The sequence below is a fragment of the Pistacia vera genome, unplaced genomic scaffold (genome assembly GCF_008641045.1).
Source record: "Pistacia vera cultivar Batoury unplaced genomic scaffold, PisVer_v2 Contig638, whole genome shotgun sequence".
In the NCBI taxonomy this organism is placed as follows: Eukaryota; Viridiplantae; Streptophyta; class Magnoliopsida; order Sapindales; family Anacardiaceae; genus Pistacia; species Pistacia vera.
Window position 1 is genome coordinate 316,412 of NW_022196488.1, and position 16,831 is coordinate 333,242.

A 16,831-nucleotide genomic window follows, 5' to 3' on the forward strand; every position below is an offset into this window, starting at 1 on the left:
GGTAAAATGACATTTCTACCCTTAATTAGCTGGAAGAGTGGGGAGTGAATTGTAAGGAAATTTTATGGATAATATGTTAAGAGTGGGGGTGTGATTGTAATGATTTAAAGGACAAGGATGGAGTTTTCAAGAAAGAGCAAGGGCAATATGGGAATGAATGAAGGTATTTTGAGGTAAGAAGGGGTTAAGTGATAATCCGTGGATTATACAATTTTCATTAGACTTTTTAATCAGATTTCAGGTACTTTCTAGTGCATTTTGACCTGAATTGTTGCTTAATTCTTTACATTTTGTGTTTCAGGTTAAAATGGACATTTTGAGCAAAGAAGGACAAAATTGGAAATTTTTTACTTAGAAGTTAGCGGATCTGAGAAGTTAGGGGAGTTCTGAAACAGGATAAAGCACGATGAGGCTTGTTCCAAAGGGAGAGTTCAGAGAATCGAAGAATCGAGCGAAGATGCAAGCAGAGTGGCAGTTCTGTAATTTCAGAGCTTTTCAAGAAGCTTCGCTGCGGCGAAGATTTGTACTTCACCGTGGCGAAGTGAGCCAGTCACGCACCAGATCTATTGGTTCTTCACTGCGGCGAAATTTCTTCTTTGCCGCGGCGACGGTCATAAATTCCAGTATTGTGAAACGCACGGTTTTACGCGTGTTTTCCTTAGGATTTTGGGCGAGGTATAAAAGAAACACTTAGCCTTTTGTCCAGGGTCGTCCAGGAAGTAGGTTTAGCAGCCTTTGCATTTTCTTTGATTAAGCTTGGAGAGATTTAGCGATTAGAAGGGTGAAGATTCGATTTTGAATCAAGGGATCATCATTTGGGGAGATTTCTTGTCCTTTCCATTACTTTTCATTATGTTGAACTTGAATATTATTGTTTTTCGTTTTTGTAGTGTTAATTTAGCTATGAACTAACCCAATTTGGGTTAGGGTTTTGATTGTAATTCGGATTTTAATGGGTTAAGTTATTGATTGTTTTATGTTCATATGACTATGCTTTGATTGTGTGTTTGCTCTGAGTTTTAATGCTTTATGTGATGAACATGATGAGATTGAGAAATGAATCATGTTAGGCTTCTTGGGTAATCACCATTATAGTATTGGATGCTAGAGATAGATTCAAGAATTAATGAAATCATTATAGGATTCTTATACTTAATGAGTTTGGAATTGTTAACTTTCAAATTGTTGGGTGCGGAAAGTTAATAAGGAAGAATAGGAAAACATAGCCTGAGAAGGTATGTTTAACACCTTAGTGAGTTCGATTTACAACGAATGCATATGAATGTGAATGTAGTTTAATTTTTAGGTTTAACCCATAAAATCCGAATGATGTCAAATCCCTACCCGTTTTTTTTTATTTTTTTCTATCCTTGTTTTTCATCTTGCATTCATAGTTAATTTTAGTTTAAAATTTATTGTTCAGTTTTAATTAGAAATAGCTCCCATCAATCCAAAGAAATTGATTGCTCCAACTTGAGAACAGTAGGATATTTAGTGCTTAGCTAGCAGTCCTTGTGGGAACGATACTCACTTATCACTTTATTACTTGAGCGATTAGTATACTTGCTACATATTGCATGTTATAGGAAACACGCATCATGTTTTTGGCGCCGTTGCCAGGGATTGTTTTAAGTTAACATTGAGTCTTTCTATAGTTAGCTAGATTGGAGTTTTTATTTTTTGTTTTTTTTATCATTATTTGTTTTATTTGCGTTTTTAATTTTCAATTGGTTTGTGATCTCACTTTCCTTCAATTCTGTTTTTGCAGTTTATGCGAAGAACGAGATGTCAATCAGTGGTTCTTGTTGATCCTGAGATTGAGAGAACCGTCAGACGATGTAACAGAGAGAGAAGAGAAAGAGAGGATTTAGTTGTTGAAGCAGAAGAATTAGTTGTTGAAATGGCAGAACCAGAAAACAGGACACTGAGGGAATTTTCAGTTCCTACAGTGAATGGTAGTGGGTCGAGTATTACTAGGCCTACGATGCAAGCCAACAACTTCGAGATTAAACCGGCAATCATCTAGATGATCCAGCAGCCGGTTAGATTTAATGGAGATTTGAAGGAAGATCCGAATCAGCATATTGCAAATTTCTTAGAAATTTGTAACACCTTCAAGTTGAACGGAGTGTCAGATGATGCCATTAGGCTGAGGTTATTCCCATTCTCATTGGGGGCTAAAGCCAAGGGGTGGCTAATGGCACTACCACCGGGAACTATCACAACTTGGAATGATCTAGCACAAAAATTCCTTACCAAGGTCTTTCCTCCAGCTAAATCAGCAAAATTGAGAAATGATATCACATCATTTCTACAAGATGAATCTGAGTCGTTGTATGAGGCTTGGGAGAGGTACAAGGAGTTAATGAGGAAATGCCCACACCATGGTTTGCCGGTTTGGCTTCAAGTCCAAACATTTTACAATGGATTGATGGGTAACGTGCAAACCATGGTGGATGCAGCTTCAGGAGGGGCCTTGCAAAACAAGACACCAGAAGAAGCCTATGAGCTGCTTGAGGTTTTAGCAAGCAACAATTATCAAAGACCAAATGAGAGAGCAACACCAAGAAAATCTTCGGGTCTTCATGAAGTTGATGCCTTTACAGCCATCTCAGCCCAACTCACGGAACTTCAGAAACAGTTGGGAAGTATGCAGGTAAACTCTATTCAAGCACCTCAACTAACTTGTGATTTTTGTGCAAGAAACCATGTGAGCAGCGAGTGTCAAGTTGGGAACACATTTGCTTCATCATCTTCATCAACGGAGCAAGTGAACTACTTGGCAGGAAATCAGAGGCAACCAAACAACTTGTACTCTAACACATACAACACAGGGTGGAGAAATAATCCAAATCTGGCTTGGGGCAATCAGAACCAATAAAATAGTCAATGGAATCAAAGAACATTGCTAAACAACCAACCAGGGGTGAATAATCAACCGGGAGATGGAAGAGTGACAAAGTTGGAGGACATGTTTGAAAAATTCATGCAGGAGACCACGGGTTTCATGAATGAGATGAGGACAAATTTTAGAAATCAAGGAGCGTCCATTCGAAATCTTGAGATACAGATGGGTCAATTGGCCTAGAAGCTAAATGAGAGACCTCAAGGTTCTTTACCAAGCAACACGGTGACAAACCCACGCGAGCAAGTCAATGCAATAAGTTTAAGAAGTGGGACAGTTTTAGAAGAGGTAGAGCAAGCTGGAAAGGAGGTTGAACAACCAGAAAATGAAGATTCTGAAGAGGAAATTGATGAAGAGATTGTTGTTGAAGAGAAACCAAGCGTTTTGGAGGAAGAGAAAAAGAAAAAGGAAGAAAGACAAAGAAAAAGAAAGGAAAAGATGCCATTTCCTGAGATACCACCAGAATTGGCACACCACACTCCCCCAGTTCCTTTTCCTCAGAGGCCAAGAAAAGAGAATCAAGATAAGCAGTTCATTAAATTTCTTGATGTTTTTAAGAAACTGCATATAAATATTCCTTTTACAAATGCATTACAACAGATGCCAAGTTATGCGAAATTTCTCAAGGACATTCTGTCGAATAAAAGGAAGTTAGAGGAAGAGGAAACAGTGATGCTCACAAAGGAATGCAGCGCAATTCTTCAGAAGAAGCTACCTCCGAAACTCAAAGATCTAGGGAGTTTTACTATTCCTTGTACAATAGGAGATATTACATTTTATCGAGTTTTGTGTGATCTAGGTGCCAACATTAACCTTATGCCTTTTTCTGTTTTCAGGAAATTAGGAATTGGTGAAGTGAAGCCGGCAACAATATGCTTGCAACTTGTAGATAGATCGATAAAACACCCAAGGGGCATTGTAGAGGATATGTTGGTTAAGGTGGACAAGTTCATCTTTCCTGCGGATATCTTTGTATTGGACATGGAAGAGGATAAGGAAATTCCTCTTATCTTGGGCCGACCATTTCTGGCTACAGGAAGAGCTTTAATCGATGTTCATGAAGGGAAGTTGATTGTGAGGATGCAAAATGAAGAAGTAACATTTAATGTCTTGGAATCGATGAAAGTTGCACCTAAGAAAGAGTCATGTTTAAAAATCGATGTGGTGGATCAGTCAAACATTGAACCTTTTCATCTGGACAGTCCTAAGTTGGAAGTTGAGAGATGCATGGTCAGGTCGAATCAGTTCGAGAATAAGGACCATAACACAAAAGGGTGCAAAACATTACAGGAAGAACCTCACTCGAGTTTGCATCTTCACAAAGAACAGATGTCTCGGCTTAAAAACGGTGAGGGAAAGTCAAAACAACAGAAAGCGGTTTGTGAGAAGAGTCGAACCACCAAAGTTATGACCAAGGGATGGAAATGGGTGGTGAAACTCTCAACAAAGACCTGAGGCGAAAAAGATCATCAACAAAAGAAGCTTCAACACAAGGAAAAATTCCAGGATGTGATGTACTTGGATAATCCGGACTAACTTGAAGGATTAAGAGAGTCGAGCTACCGACTATAAACAAGTGCTTCTTAGGTGGCAACCCAAGTGTTTTTAATTGTTTGTTTTTCATTTTGGTTGTTTGAATTTGTTTGAATTCATGATGAGTTTGTATGATTTTTAATGTTTGTGTTTTTGGGTGTTTCAGGTGAAGTCTTCAGCCAAAGAAAGGAATTAAAATGCTCCAGACTTCGCCAGGGCGAAGAAGTTTTCTTCGCCGCGGCGAAGCATTGTGAAGAAAAATTGGTGTGAAAGTCCCAAACTTCACCGGGGTGAAGAAGTATTCTCAACCGTGGCGAAGCAACCTGAAAATGTTATGAGCTCCTGGAAGATTTCGCCCTGGCAAAGGAATTGTCTTTGCCGCGACGAAGAAAGGAGAATAAAATTTTTGAAAATTTTCTAAGGCATTTTTGCCGCGGCGAAGAATTTTTCGTCGTCGCGGCAAAACCTGGATATTTTTTTAGGGTTCATGCACGAAGAACGTCGTCGTGGCGAAGCTTGTTCTTCGCCGCGACGACGATACTTTTCTATAAATACCCACTTTTCTTTTTCATTCTTCAAGCAACTTTTCATTTTCACTTGAGAGAAAAATTTTCAAAATTCAATCTTTTGCTTCCCTAGTGCTTTTCCAACCAAATTTCTTACTCCATAACCTTCCTAAACACCAAGACAACCCATTTCAACAACAATTTTCGCGAAAATTTCACGAAAATTTTTGTATCCAAAATTTGGGGCTTTTCAATCCGGGCTGTTTCTGGTTCAATTGGTGGCGAATACTCCTTGATTTTGGTAAGATCTCAAGTACCTAAAGCTTTTTATCGCACAATTTCAAGTTTTTAATTGTGGATCTGAAAATTATTGTTGCAATTGAGTTGTGGAATTTGGATGATTTTGAGCATTGATTTTGTTGAGGAAGAGTAGTTCATGCATTAAGTGATTGTGAGGAGTGTGGGTTTGTGAAATTTTGGAGTGTTTGTGTGAAATTGAAAATTTGTAGTTTAGGGGGTAAAGCGCGAATTTTTGGAAGTGTTGGTTGCTTTTGCAGGATTAAATTGATTGTGTGGAACAACTAGGTTTGCATTGTTGGGGTATAATTATTGAGTGGATTTTTATTGTGAACAATGCTTCCCAGAATTAAGCATCCATACAAGGGTAAGGGCAAAGGAAAGAATGTTGACAACCATTTTGTTAATGAGGAAGCCCGTAAAAGGTATGAGGGGGCAATCCAAAGAAAGGATAAGGGTATTATTCCTGAGCGTGGATTGACCGCGAGTCCAGCCTGGGACTGGAGTAGAGGGAGACATTGGGAGATGTTCATGAGTGCTCCTACACAACCGGCTGTAGAGCCGCTAGTAAGGGAGTTCTATGCCAATCTCCCAGATTGTCCAGAAAGTACAGTTTTTGTAAGAGGGACTGATGTGCCATTTACGGAAAAGGTGATCAATGAGTTCTATAACATGCTTGAAATTCTCACGGATAAGTTTGTGCAGTTTAAGAGATCACAGTTTGAGGACAGTGTCATCCCTCCGGTCATTGCAAAACCGGATGCAGATTGGGTAGTTTCGAAGAAACAGAAGAAGACTCTCAAGGGAACTCAGTTGACACCGATGGCTAGACTGTGGCAATATTTTGTCTGTGCGAAATTGATGCCCAAATCGCACTACAGAACAGTTAATCACGAGAAGGCAGTATTGCTTTACTCAATTGCCACAGGGAAGAGCATCGATGTGGGAGACATGATCTGGAATAGCATTAAGCTAGCGTCCAAACCAGGGCGAGCAAGTTACGGTTTCCCACATCTCATCACAACCTTATGCCTTAGAGCTAGAGTCAAGGTTCAGGATGACGAGCACCGTATTCATGCTGCCCCAGTTCTAGACTCAGAGTATTATAGGAAGCACCTTGACCGTCTGGAAGCTGCGCAACCAACAGCAGGGGCAAAAAGGCAGAGAACAGGCTTTGCCACATCATCCAGCTCCACAGCTACACAGAAAAAGATGATGCAACAGATGATGGGGTTAATGAAACATATGAAAAAAAACGTCAGGACTGGTTGGTGGAGCAGATCCAGATGATGTATGAGATGCAGAAGAATAGCTTTAAAGAGCTCAACGTTGACAATTCAGCATACCAATAGGCAGATTGGGACTCAGATGAGTGGATGGGTTCCGAGTCGGAAGAAGAGGAAGAAGAAGAATGAGCCGGAGCACATGTTTTTGTTTGTCTTTATGTTTATTTGTTTTTATTTGATTTGGTTGTTCATTAAACTCAGTTTTATTACTGTTTTGGATTTGTTTAGTTGTTTTCGTTTTTCTTTTAATTTGTAGTTGTTGAAAGGATGAGATTAGGTTGTAATATTTTCAAGTTGGTTTGAGAATGTGTGCTAACACAAGGAAGACCACAGTTTCAATTGTTTTGATAGATTCTGGGTAATGAAAAGTCCGAGATCGGGTGTTCATTGTGAAGCGACACTTCATGGATTAACCAGGGAGTTTTTCTCGTACCTATGTTATTTTGATTTTCTATTCCTGATTTTTGCGTAATGGAACATTGGGGACAATGTCATGTTTAGTTTGGGGGTAGGAAATAGAATTAAAACTGAGTTTAAGGGTATATTGGCTGGAAACCAAAACCCGCCTTAAAAGCTGCCTAGCAGTACTTAGCAACCTCTGGTATAACAACGCCACGTACACCTTAAACGGAAAAAAATAAAAAATAAAAATAAAAAAATAAAAAAATAAAAAATAAATTTTATTTTTTTTCTTCTTAGTTTGATTGTTTTTGCCGATGATGAGTTGTATAAATCAATGATGAGAATAGGGTTGTTGCAATTTTATTGTTGAGAAATGTTAAGCATTGCTTTAAGTTTTTGTGTATTGACTGGATTTTTATTGAGGTTTGTTGAGTGGTTCAGCCATAATTGTCATTTATTTCGGCATGCTTAGATTCATTTTATGTGGTTAGGTGAAGTCTTGATAATGTTGGTGGACTCTAGAACCTAGTAGAGAAGTGCTTGAGGCGAAATTCTAGACATGGTTGAGAAGATGATTTAGGCATTTTTTTTCCGAAACGTTTGAGCCTTTCTAGCCGACCCATGAATGAAATTATCCCTAGTCAACCATTTGAGCTGTATGAATTTTATTGCTTTATTTTTCTTGGAAAACAACAAATTTTCCAATCCTTGTACCCTAAACACTTCATCGTACCCTTAGGAGAATTCGGTCCTAATGCAAAACAAAGAACGGGAAGAGTTGTATGAATAGGCCAAAAGAATAGTTTGGGGGTTGGGAGAAAAGAAATAATAACAAAAGAGGTAGTCACCTCCATTCAATTGAATTGTTTTATGTTCAAAAAAAAAAAAAAAAAAAAAATTCTGCCTAGTTTAAGGGTATATTGGCTGGAAACTAGTAACCGCCTTAAAAACTGTCTAGCAGTACTTGGCGACCTCTAGTTTAACAACGCCACGTACACCTTAAACGAATTTCCCCCGCATTTATGGTTTCCAAAATAAGAAAGATACACGTTTGAGGGTCGTGAAGTAGTGGACATTTCGATTGGTGGTTGAGAAGAAGTGGAGTTCAATGTGATTTTAGCTTTGCATTAGGAAAACCGAGTTTTCTTACTTTGTTATTCCTTCCTTTTTCTTGGAACCCACTACTTGAGCCTAACGTTACAAGCTTTAAAGACCTGTTGATTCTTATCTTTAGTTTAGTCTTCATTAGTGGAGAGTAGTTCGATATTTAGGCTTATGGAGTCTGCCACCATTTAATAAACTTTCCATTTTTGCATAAAATAATCCGGGAAGTTGGAATGTGGATTGAAGTGGGGATCACCTACTCAGTGGATCGATTGAGGAAGACAATTGATAATGCTTATAACTTCTTGGAGGGTTGAACATTTCCTAATAATAATTTTTCAACAACTTTTGAGACTTGTGCAATTTCTAGGCAATTCATTAATGGAGTTGAGTCTTGTGGGTTTTGTTCATTTTCTAGTTTTGTTGTGTGTGTTTTTTGTTTTTGTTCATTGCTTGTTGTCTTTGTTTCCGTTAGTTTTGTGCCGTATGCTCGGGGACGAGCATATCTTTAGTTTGGGGGTATTTGATAATCCATGGATTATACAATTTTCATTAGACTTTTTAATCGGATTTTAAGTACTTGCTAGTGCATTTTGACCTGAATTGTTGCTTAATTCTTTACATTTCGTGTTTCAGGTTAAAATGGACATTTTGAGCAAATAAGGACAAAATTGGAAATTTTTGACTCAGAAGTTAGCGGATCTGAGAAGTTAGGAGAGTTCTGAAGCAGGAGAAAGCACGATGAGGCTTGTTCCAAAGGGAGAGTACAAAGAATCGAAGAATCGAAGAATCGAGCGAAGATGCAAGCAGAGTGGCAGTTTTGTAATTTCAGAGCTTTTCAAGTAGCTTCGCCACGGCGAAGTGAGCCAGTCACACACCAGATCTGTTGGTTCTTCGCCGCAGCGAAATTTCTTCTTCGCCGCAGCAACGGTCGTAAATTCCAGTGTTGTGAAATGCACAATTTTACTTTGTGCGTGTTTTTCTTAGGATTTTGGGCGAGGTATAAAAGAAACACTCAGTCTTTTTGTCCAGGTCATCCAGGAAGTAGGTTTAGCAGCCTTTGCATTTTCTTTGATTAAGCTTGGAGAGATTTAGCGATTATAAGGGTGAAGATTTGATTTTGAACCAAGGGATTCATCATTTGGGGAGATTTCTTGTCCTTTCCCTTACTTTTCATTATGTTGAACTTGAATATTATTGTTTTTCGTTTTTTTAGTGTTAATTTAGCTATGAACTAACCCATTTTGGGTTAGGGTTTTGATTGTTATTCAGATTTTAATGGGCTAAGTTATTGATTGTTTTATATTCATATGACTATGCTTTGATTGTGTTTTTGCTCTGAGTTTTAATGCTTTATGTGATGAACATGATGAGATTGAGAAATGAATCATGTTAGGCTTCTTGGGTAATCACCATTATAGTATTGGATGGTAGAGATAGATTCAAGAATTAATGAAATCATTGTAGGATTCTTATACTTAATGAGTTTGGAATTGTTAACTTTCAAATTGTTGGGTGCGGAAAGTTAATAAGGAAGAATAGGAAAACATAGCCTGAGAAGGTATGTTTAACACCTTAGTGAGTTCGATTTACAACGAATGCATATGAATGTGAATGTAGTTTAATTTTTAGGTTTAACCCATAAAATCCGAATGAAGTCAAAACCCTACCCGTTTACTTGAATTGATTACTATCCGTGTTTTTCATCTTGCATTCACAGTTAATTTTAGTTTAAAATTTATTGTTCAGTTTTAATTAGAAATAGCTCCCATCAATCCAAAGAAATCGATTGCTCCAACTTGAGAACAGTAGGATATTTAGTGCTTAGCTAGCAGTCCTTGTGGGAACGATACTCACTTATCACTTTATTACTTGAGCGATTAGTATACTTGCTACATATTGCATGTTGTAGGAAACACGCATCATTAAGCTTAGTGAACCCTTCATTCTTCATCTTCCACCGCCTCCTCCATTCTTCATTTCCTCTCAAATTTCCCTTCAACCTTTCAAGACTTTTAGATTGTTTTTTGAGTAGTTTGGGGTAGAAAATTAATCTAAGGCATCCTAAGAGAAGAGACAAGCATTGTAAAGGAAAGGAAAGTGCTAGTGAGATCTCTCCATTACAAGGTAAGTAAATCCCAATCCAAGTTGATATTTGAGAACTCTTTTGAATAGAGATTTGGTAGAAATTGTGTAGGCATGTTAGATGATATGTTATGGAGAATTGAGATGTAGATGAATAATTGTTTTGTGGTTGTTAAATACACTTCAATCATGAGAAGTGTGATGTGTGATGAGAATGTAGTTTGAGATGAAATTGGAGGAGATGGAGAAATCTCTTTGGAAGTGTTATGTTGTGACAGGAATTATAGCTTGGTGAGGGAGTTTTCTCCCATTTTGGATGGTTCAAGAGAGGAATAGAACCATAGAGAAAGTAGAGTTTATGTATGCACACTAGTTGTTTGATGAAATACCTAAGAGAATCATGAGTAGTAAGCCTTAATTCTTGCAACATTGCATGTTGGCATTTCATGAGTGCATTAGTGGAGAAGAACCATCCATATGTATTAATTGTGTATTGAGAAGTGGCTTGAGAAAGAGTAGAGAACTTTGTGTATGAACTACTCTAAGAGTAGAGAGAATGAGAAAAATACTAAAAACGGGTTGGTGCTTTGTGATCTCCATCCAGTAGTTACTAAAAGTGGGTTGGTGCTTTGTGATCTCCACCCGGTAGTTACTAAAAGTGGGTTGGTGCTTTGTGATCTCCACCCGAAAGTCACGAAGAGTGGGTTGGTGCTGTGTGAACTCCACCCAACCGTGCCTCCGGTAAGATGAGGCCATGACATATAGCAGAAGTTAAGTAACAAGAACTGTTTGAAAGAGAAAATAATAAATGAGATAAGAAGAGTGTAAGGAAAGAATTAAGAGAAAGAGTTCGGGGACAATCGAGTAGAGGATTTACTTACTAAGCATTCTTTTGTGCTCACCCCGTTGTTTTCTTTGTGGTTGCAAGATCTAGGTGAAAACACGGTCGGATGGGCGTCAGCAAGCGAGGAGCAATAGCTACACTGTCCGCTATTTTGTAAATGATATTCTATTTTGTATAAAGAATGTTTATATGTAATAAAAGAAAATTTTTGGGCCCATTTACTTTTACTAATATAAATATATCTTACTTAATGTACTGTTATGAGTATCCTACTATAAAGCAGTTATTACACAAACAACCTTGAGATGTGAGATCAATCACTACCTTTCGGTAGGGCCGTGCAACGATATGATAGCCTTACCATATTATATGTGCCCTAGGTCAAGATAATACTCTGGCTACAGACGTTTCTAGAATGGCCACCATAAGTGGTCATTGGGATCTCACAATCAAGACTTATCACTGCTTGATTCCCTCATCACGGTTCAACCACTCTAAGGGTTTACATAATATAATCAATGCCTTTTATATATTGAATATCCATGATCCATAGAGTCAACATATAACAATATGATTGGCTTAGGGCACCTACTCTAATAGAATCTTCTGACCCCAAAGGTTGTATTCCAAGCCTTGGTAATATCATAATTCTTGATTGGACCAAATACTCCTTTAGACTCACATTCCAGCCATTTTCCTAACAGAGCCAAGGTAACCTTGTGCTCTTGATTTTTCAACCTAAAAATCATTGTGTAAGGAGGATTCATTCCATAAAAAGCTTCTATTACCTCTAGGTGATGCATGTTTCCTACAACATGCAAATGTAGCAAGTATACTAGTCGTACAAGTAATAGAGTGATGAGTGAGTATCGCTCCCACGAGGATTGTTGTAAGCACTAAGTTTTCTACCGTTTTCAAGTTGAAGCAATCGAATTCTTTTGGATTAAAGGGAGCAATTTAAACTATAACTAAAACAAAATTTACTAAAATAAAAGTAAACTATGAAAGCAAAATTTAAAATATGGATAAAATCAATTCAAACAAACGGGTAGGATTTTGACTTCATTCAGACTCTATGGGTTAAACCTAAAGAATTAAACTAAATTCATATTCACATGCATTGATTGTAAATCGAACTCTCTAAAGTGTCCAACATACCTTCTCAGGCTATGTTTTCCTACTCTTCCCTATTAACCTTCCACACCCATCAAATTGAAAGTTAATAAAACTGAGCTCATTAAGCACAAGAATCCCAGATTGATTTCATTGGTTCTTGAATCTATCTCTACCATCCAATACTACAATGGTGAATACCCAAGAAGCCTAACATGATTCATTTCTCAATCTCACCATGTTCATCACATATAAACAGTAAATTCAGAGTATTCACACAATCAAGCAAGTTCATACGAAAATAAAATCATTCAATCAATTAACCCATGAAATTCCGAACTACAATAAAAACCCTAACCCAAATTAGGTTAGTTCATGTCTAAATCAATAATACAATTAAAAGAAACGAAAAATTCCAAGTTCAACATCATGGAAACAATAGAAAATGAAAAGAATCTCCCCAATTGATGAATCCACTAGTTTCACCTTGAATCTTCACACTTTGTTTAATCAATAATCACTCAAATTCAATTTCCGAAAATGTAAAAACTGCTGTCTATCTAAAAACGAATGACCCACAAAAAGACTAAGTTTTTCCTTTTATACCTTGCCCAAAAACCTAAGAAATTTCTGAAAAGTAAAACTATGCGTTTTGAAATTCGCAGACATCGTCGCGGCGAAGAAGAATTCTCGCTGCGGCGACGAAGTAAAAACAGATCTCGTGCGTTAACTTTCTTTGCTGCGGCGAAGCTCCATGTGGAATTCTAAAATTCCAGGATTGCCCTTCGCTTGCCTTTTTGCTTGAATCTTTGATCCTCGATGCTCTCCTATGGAAACAAGCTTCCTAGTGTTCCATTCTGCTTCAGAACTCTTCCAAAATCTGAGATCTACTTACTTCTGAGTCCAGAAACTCCAAATCGCCCATTATTTGCTCAAAATGTCCATTTTTGCCTGAAACACAAAATATAAAAAAATTAAGTAACAATTCATATCAAAATGAACTAAGAAGTACCTAAAATCCGACTAAAAAGCCTAGTAAAAATAGTATAATCCTCGGATTATCACTAGGCTACTAAAAAATTCGTAAACTAAATGTTTATATGCATCTCGTTTAATCTCTATCAACCCACTTAACCTCAAGGTTTCTATCCACTCAACTATTTGTTCCATTAAGCCTAAATCTCTAAGAATATCCTAATAAAAGGCTTTGCCAAGAAACATACCTCTCTCTTCAAGAGATTTAAAGCGATTCTTATGCATAGGGTCTTTGAAGACAACTCCATTAGGTCCCCTCAAGTCTTCTACTAGAACCATAGATCCTCTTCTTGGTACTCCTCTTGTTCTTCTCATTGTTGGAGGGTGAGTTGAGGTGTAACACCCACATCAAGGTACGTAATTTTACTTATGCCCTAATACGCTTAGTTGGATTTCTTTGAAGTTACCTTAGACCAATGTGAAGAAAATTCCTTAAAAGTTTATTAGGGTTAAAATGGTCTTTTGACTCCTAATTAGATGAAAAAGTGGGAAGTGAATGGAAGTTAAATAATGTGAAGAAGATAATAAAAATAAGGGTATTTTAGTAATTGACTAAAGGACATAGATGGAATTTCATAGAAAGTACAAGGGCAAAATGGGAATACATGTTTATATTATTTGATATAAGACTTTATTTGAAGAAACCCTAACAAACCTTCAGCCCTTGTTCACGCCACCTGTACCCCATTTTCTCTCAATTTTCTTCACTAAATTTCAAAGGAAAATCATAGGATTTGAGTTGGATTTTTAGAGATTTTCAATCCTAAAGCATCCTAAGGTAAGATTCTAGCAAAAGGAGTGTGATTAAACTTTAAAGTTTTAAATTCTTATAGTTTTTATATGATTCAGGTTCAAGAGGAAGAGATTTTAAGCAAAAGGGAAGTGATCTCACATATTTAAGGTAAGTAAACCTAATTTGAACCTTGATTTGAGCAAGACTTGTGTTGAATGAATTTTTGCATGTTTGTATGTGATGGTATGAGAGAATTATTGGCTGTTTTTTTATGTTTAATGATGTATAAATTCTAGCCATGAGAAGTAGTGTATGGTTATGTGATGGTTTGGTGAAGTTGTGGAAGATTTTGTGTTGAAATATTTGGAGTGTAGAGAAGTGATGAATTCGGCGAGGTTTGATACTAAAGTTAGTGATTTTTTGGCTCACAATTTGGTGAAATTAGAGAGTTGTGGAAGTGTAGCCAACATGGTAGTTGCATGTACATATGAAGTGTTTGATGAAAATCCAAAGAGAAAATGCATGCATGAGTTAGCTAAACCCTAATGAAGAAAGGGTTAGAGAAAGGCAAGAATTGAAGGAGGAAGATTGTTTATGGGCTTAACCAAGTGTAAATGTTAGTATTCAAGAGTGCATATTGTTATGCCAAAACTTAATATATCACTTGGTCATGGTAGTTCCATGAGAGAAATGGCCCTTAGTGTTTGATTCTAGTTACTTGAACCTTTCCTACTTTTTGAATAGCACATGAAAGTGTTAGAAAGGAATTGCAAGTTAAAGTGTTATTTTGATATGGTAATTGTGACAGTAGAGAATGGTAGAATATGTCATGACATACCTTTATGCCATAATGAATTTTCAAGTTTGTATATGTGAATTTGGAAAGCATATTAAAGAATGGGCTTGATCATGCATATTTTGTGTACATGATTATATATATAGCCTTGATTTAGTAAATAAGAATATGAAAGATTATGTTAGCAAAGAATGAGAAAGAAAGAAAAGAAAATGACTAATAATTTTCTTTTAAGCTAACATGCAAGTATGTATATTTTCTTATTTACTAAAGAATGCAAGTGTAGAATTTCCATAGCTTGGAAATTCATGTTGAAATGTGTATAGTATCTCTTTCTATTCTCTTTCTACAACATGCTATGATATAAGGTTTTTGCGATGGGGAACCCATGAGTGATAGGATGCCCACATACACGCTGCCCTGAGTGAGCGGCATCAGTAGAGAGATATAGTATTTGTACAGTCCGTGAGTAGTGGATGAGGATTGTACCTAGTAGAGCATACCTATATGCATGCCACCACGAGCGAGCGGCCATAGCAGAGAGGTACAGTACTTGTACAGTCCATGAGTAGTGCATATAGATGAGGACTGTACCCACTCACATGGCCAGGGTTCCAAATCCATGCATCAACCTAGTCCGATTGACAAACTAGAAAGAAGAAGAAAAGAAAGAGAAACAGAGAAGAAAAGAAAGAGATACAACATAAGAGAAAGAGAAACAAAAAAGAAAAGAAAGTTATTTTCTCAGGAAAGTTTATTATTCTACATATGCATTATGCTACTTACATGATTCAGTATTTCTTATGTGCTCGACGATGTACAATTTTATTCATTGTCTTTGCACATTGACAAGTAGCAAATCAGAGTATCAGAAAAGAATGCAGAATATCAGAAAAGAATGAAGAATATTATCAAAGAATAAAGTGAGAAAAGGAAAAAAATCAAAACATGAGTAACTGAGGAAGAACAGTCGTGCAATTTGGTTTACTTACTGAGCAATTAGTGCTCAATTCGTTATTTTACTGTTTTGTAGGTACTAGATGATTTACAACCGAGTGGCACGTCAAGAAGAGGAGGAGTTGGTGGCACTATTCAAGATTATCTTGTGCTTACTAAAGTATATCAGTATTTTGTGATATATTTATATGAATTAAAATTAGAATTTTCGGATTTTACATTATATATATATGTTTATAAAAGTTATTTAGTGGATTTTATCTTATATTTCTCAATGAATTACTAGCTATACAGTATATTACATGAGGTGTTTAGAACGAAATGGAAGTGGTTTGGGACAGATTTTAGAGAGAATGGATTTTGAAGTTCAGAGAAGTTTTGAAATGATTTTGGCACAAAAGCAAAAAAAATGAACCAACCTTTTTATAGAAAACACAAGGCACGGTCATGTGGAAGTTGAGCATGATTATTCTGTTAATGTTTTATATTAGGGTTAGGGCAACGTAACAAAAGCACAATTGTTCGTGATAGCCAGTATGGGCATGTGCTGGTTTTTTTTTTTTTTTTTTAAATATGATTTAAAAAGCTTTCAATGCGCACGATATTTCCATTGATTGGCATGATCGTTCGAAAGTGGACATGTTGGAAAAATTTGATTTAAAAAGTGCACAATTGTTCCACTAGTTGGCTTGATTGTTCCAAAGCAGGCTGTTTGAAAAAAAAATTGACTCTTCTTTGGACATTGATCAAAATATCATCAATAAACAATGTTGTTGACATTTCAATCACTTGGGGAATTTTCATTTATGAGAAAAAGTGTCAAGTTTGATATCAACCACAAGATTGTATCATTCTGACTTTTCTTCATTTAAAAACATTCAAACACACATTTGTCAACTATTTGTCATTCATATGTTAAAAATACAGTTTTAATCTTACATATGAACTAAATGTGTTATCTATCTTCATGAGAAGACTTTCCATTTAGTGATTCTTATGTCCATCATCAAATGTACCTTAGCGGTCCCCTTTGGAGAAGTATGTATAGATTTCTCTATACGGGTTGTTGCAAAAGCGGATTTTTGAGTACCCAACTCATATTGCCAACCCTTTTATCTTTGCAATTTGATGGACCAAATCACTAATGGGGTACGTAAGAGTAATTGCATTTTGACATTTGTTAGGACAATCATACACAACATGTTATAGCAATCAACTCAAACATATTCTCAATC

General features: G+C 36.7%; 1 non-coding gene across 1 annotated transcript; it reads right to left on the reverse strand.

The window, feature by feature from the left end:
• Positions 1-2,284: 2,284 nt before the first annotated feature.
• Positions 2,285-2,391, reverse strand: LOC116111449. Its single transcript, XR_004125073.1, has one exon. It is a non-coding gene; the product is annotated as a small nucleolar RNA R71 (small nucleolar RNA).
• Positions 2,392-16,831: the final 14,440 nt, after the last annotated feature.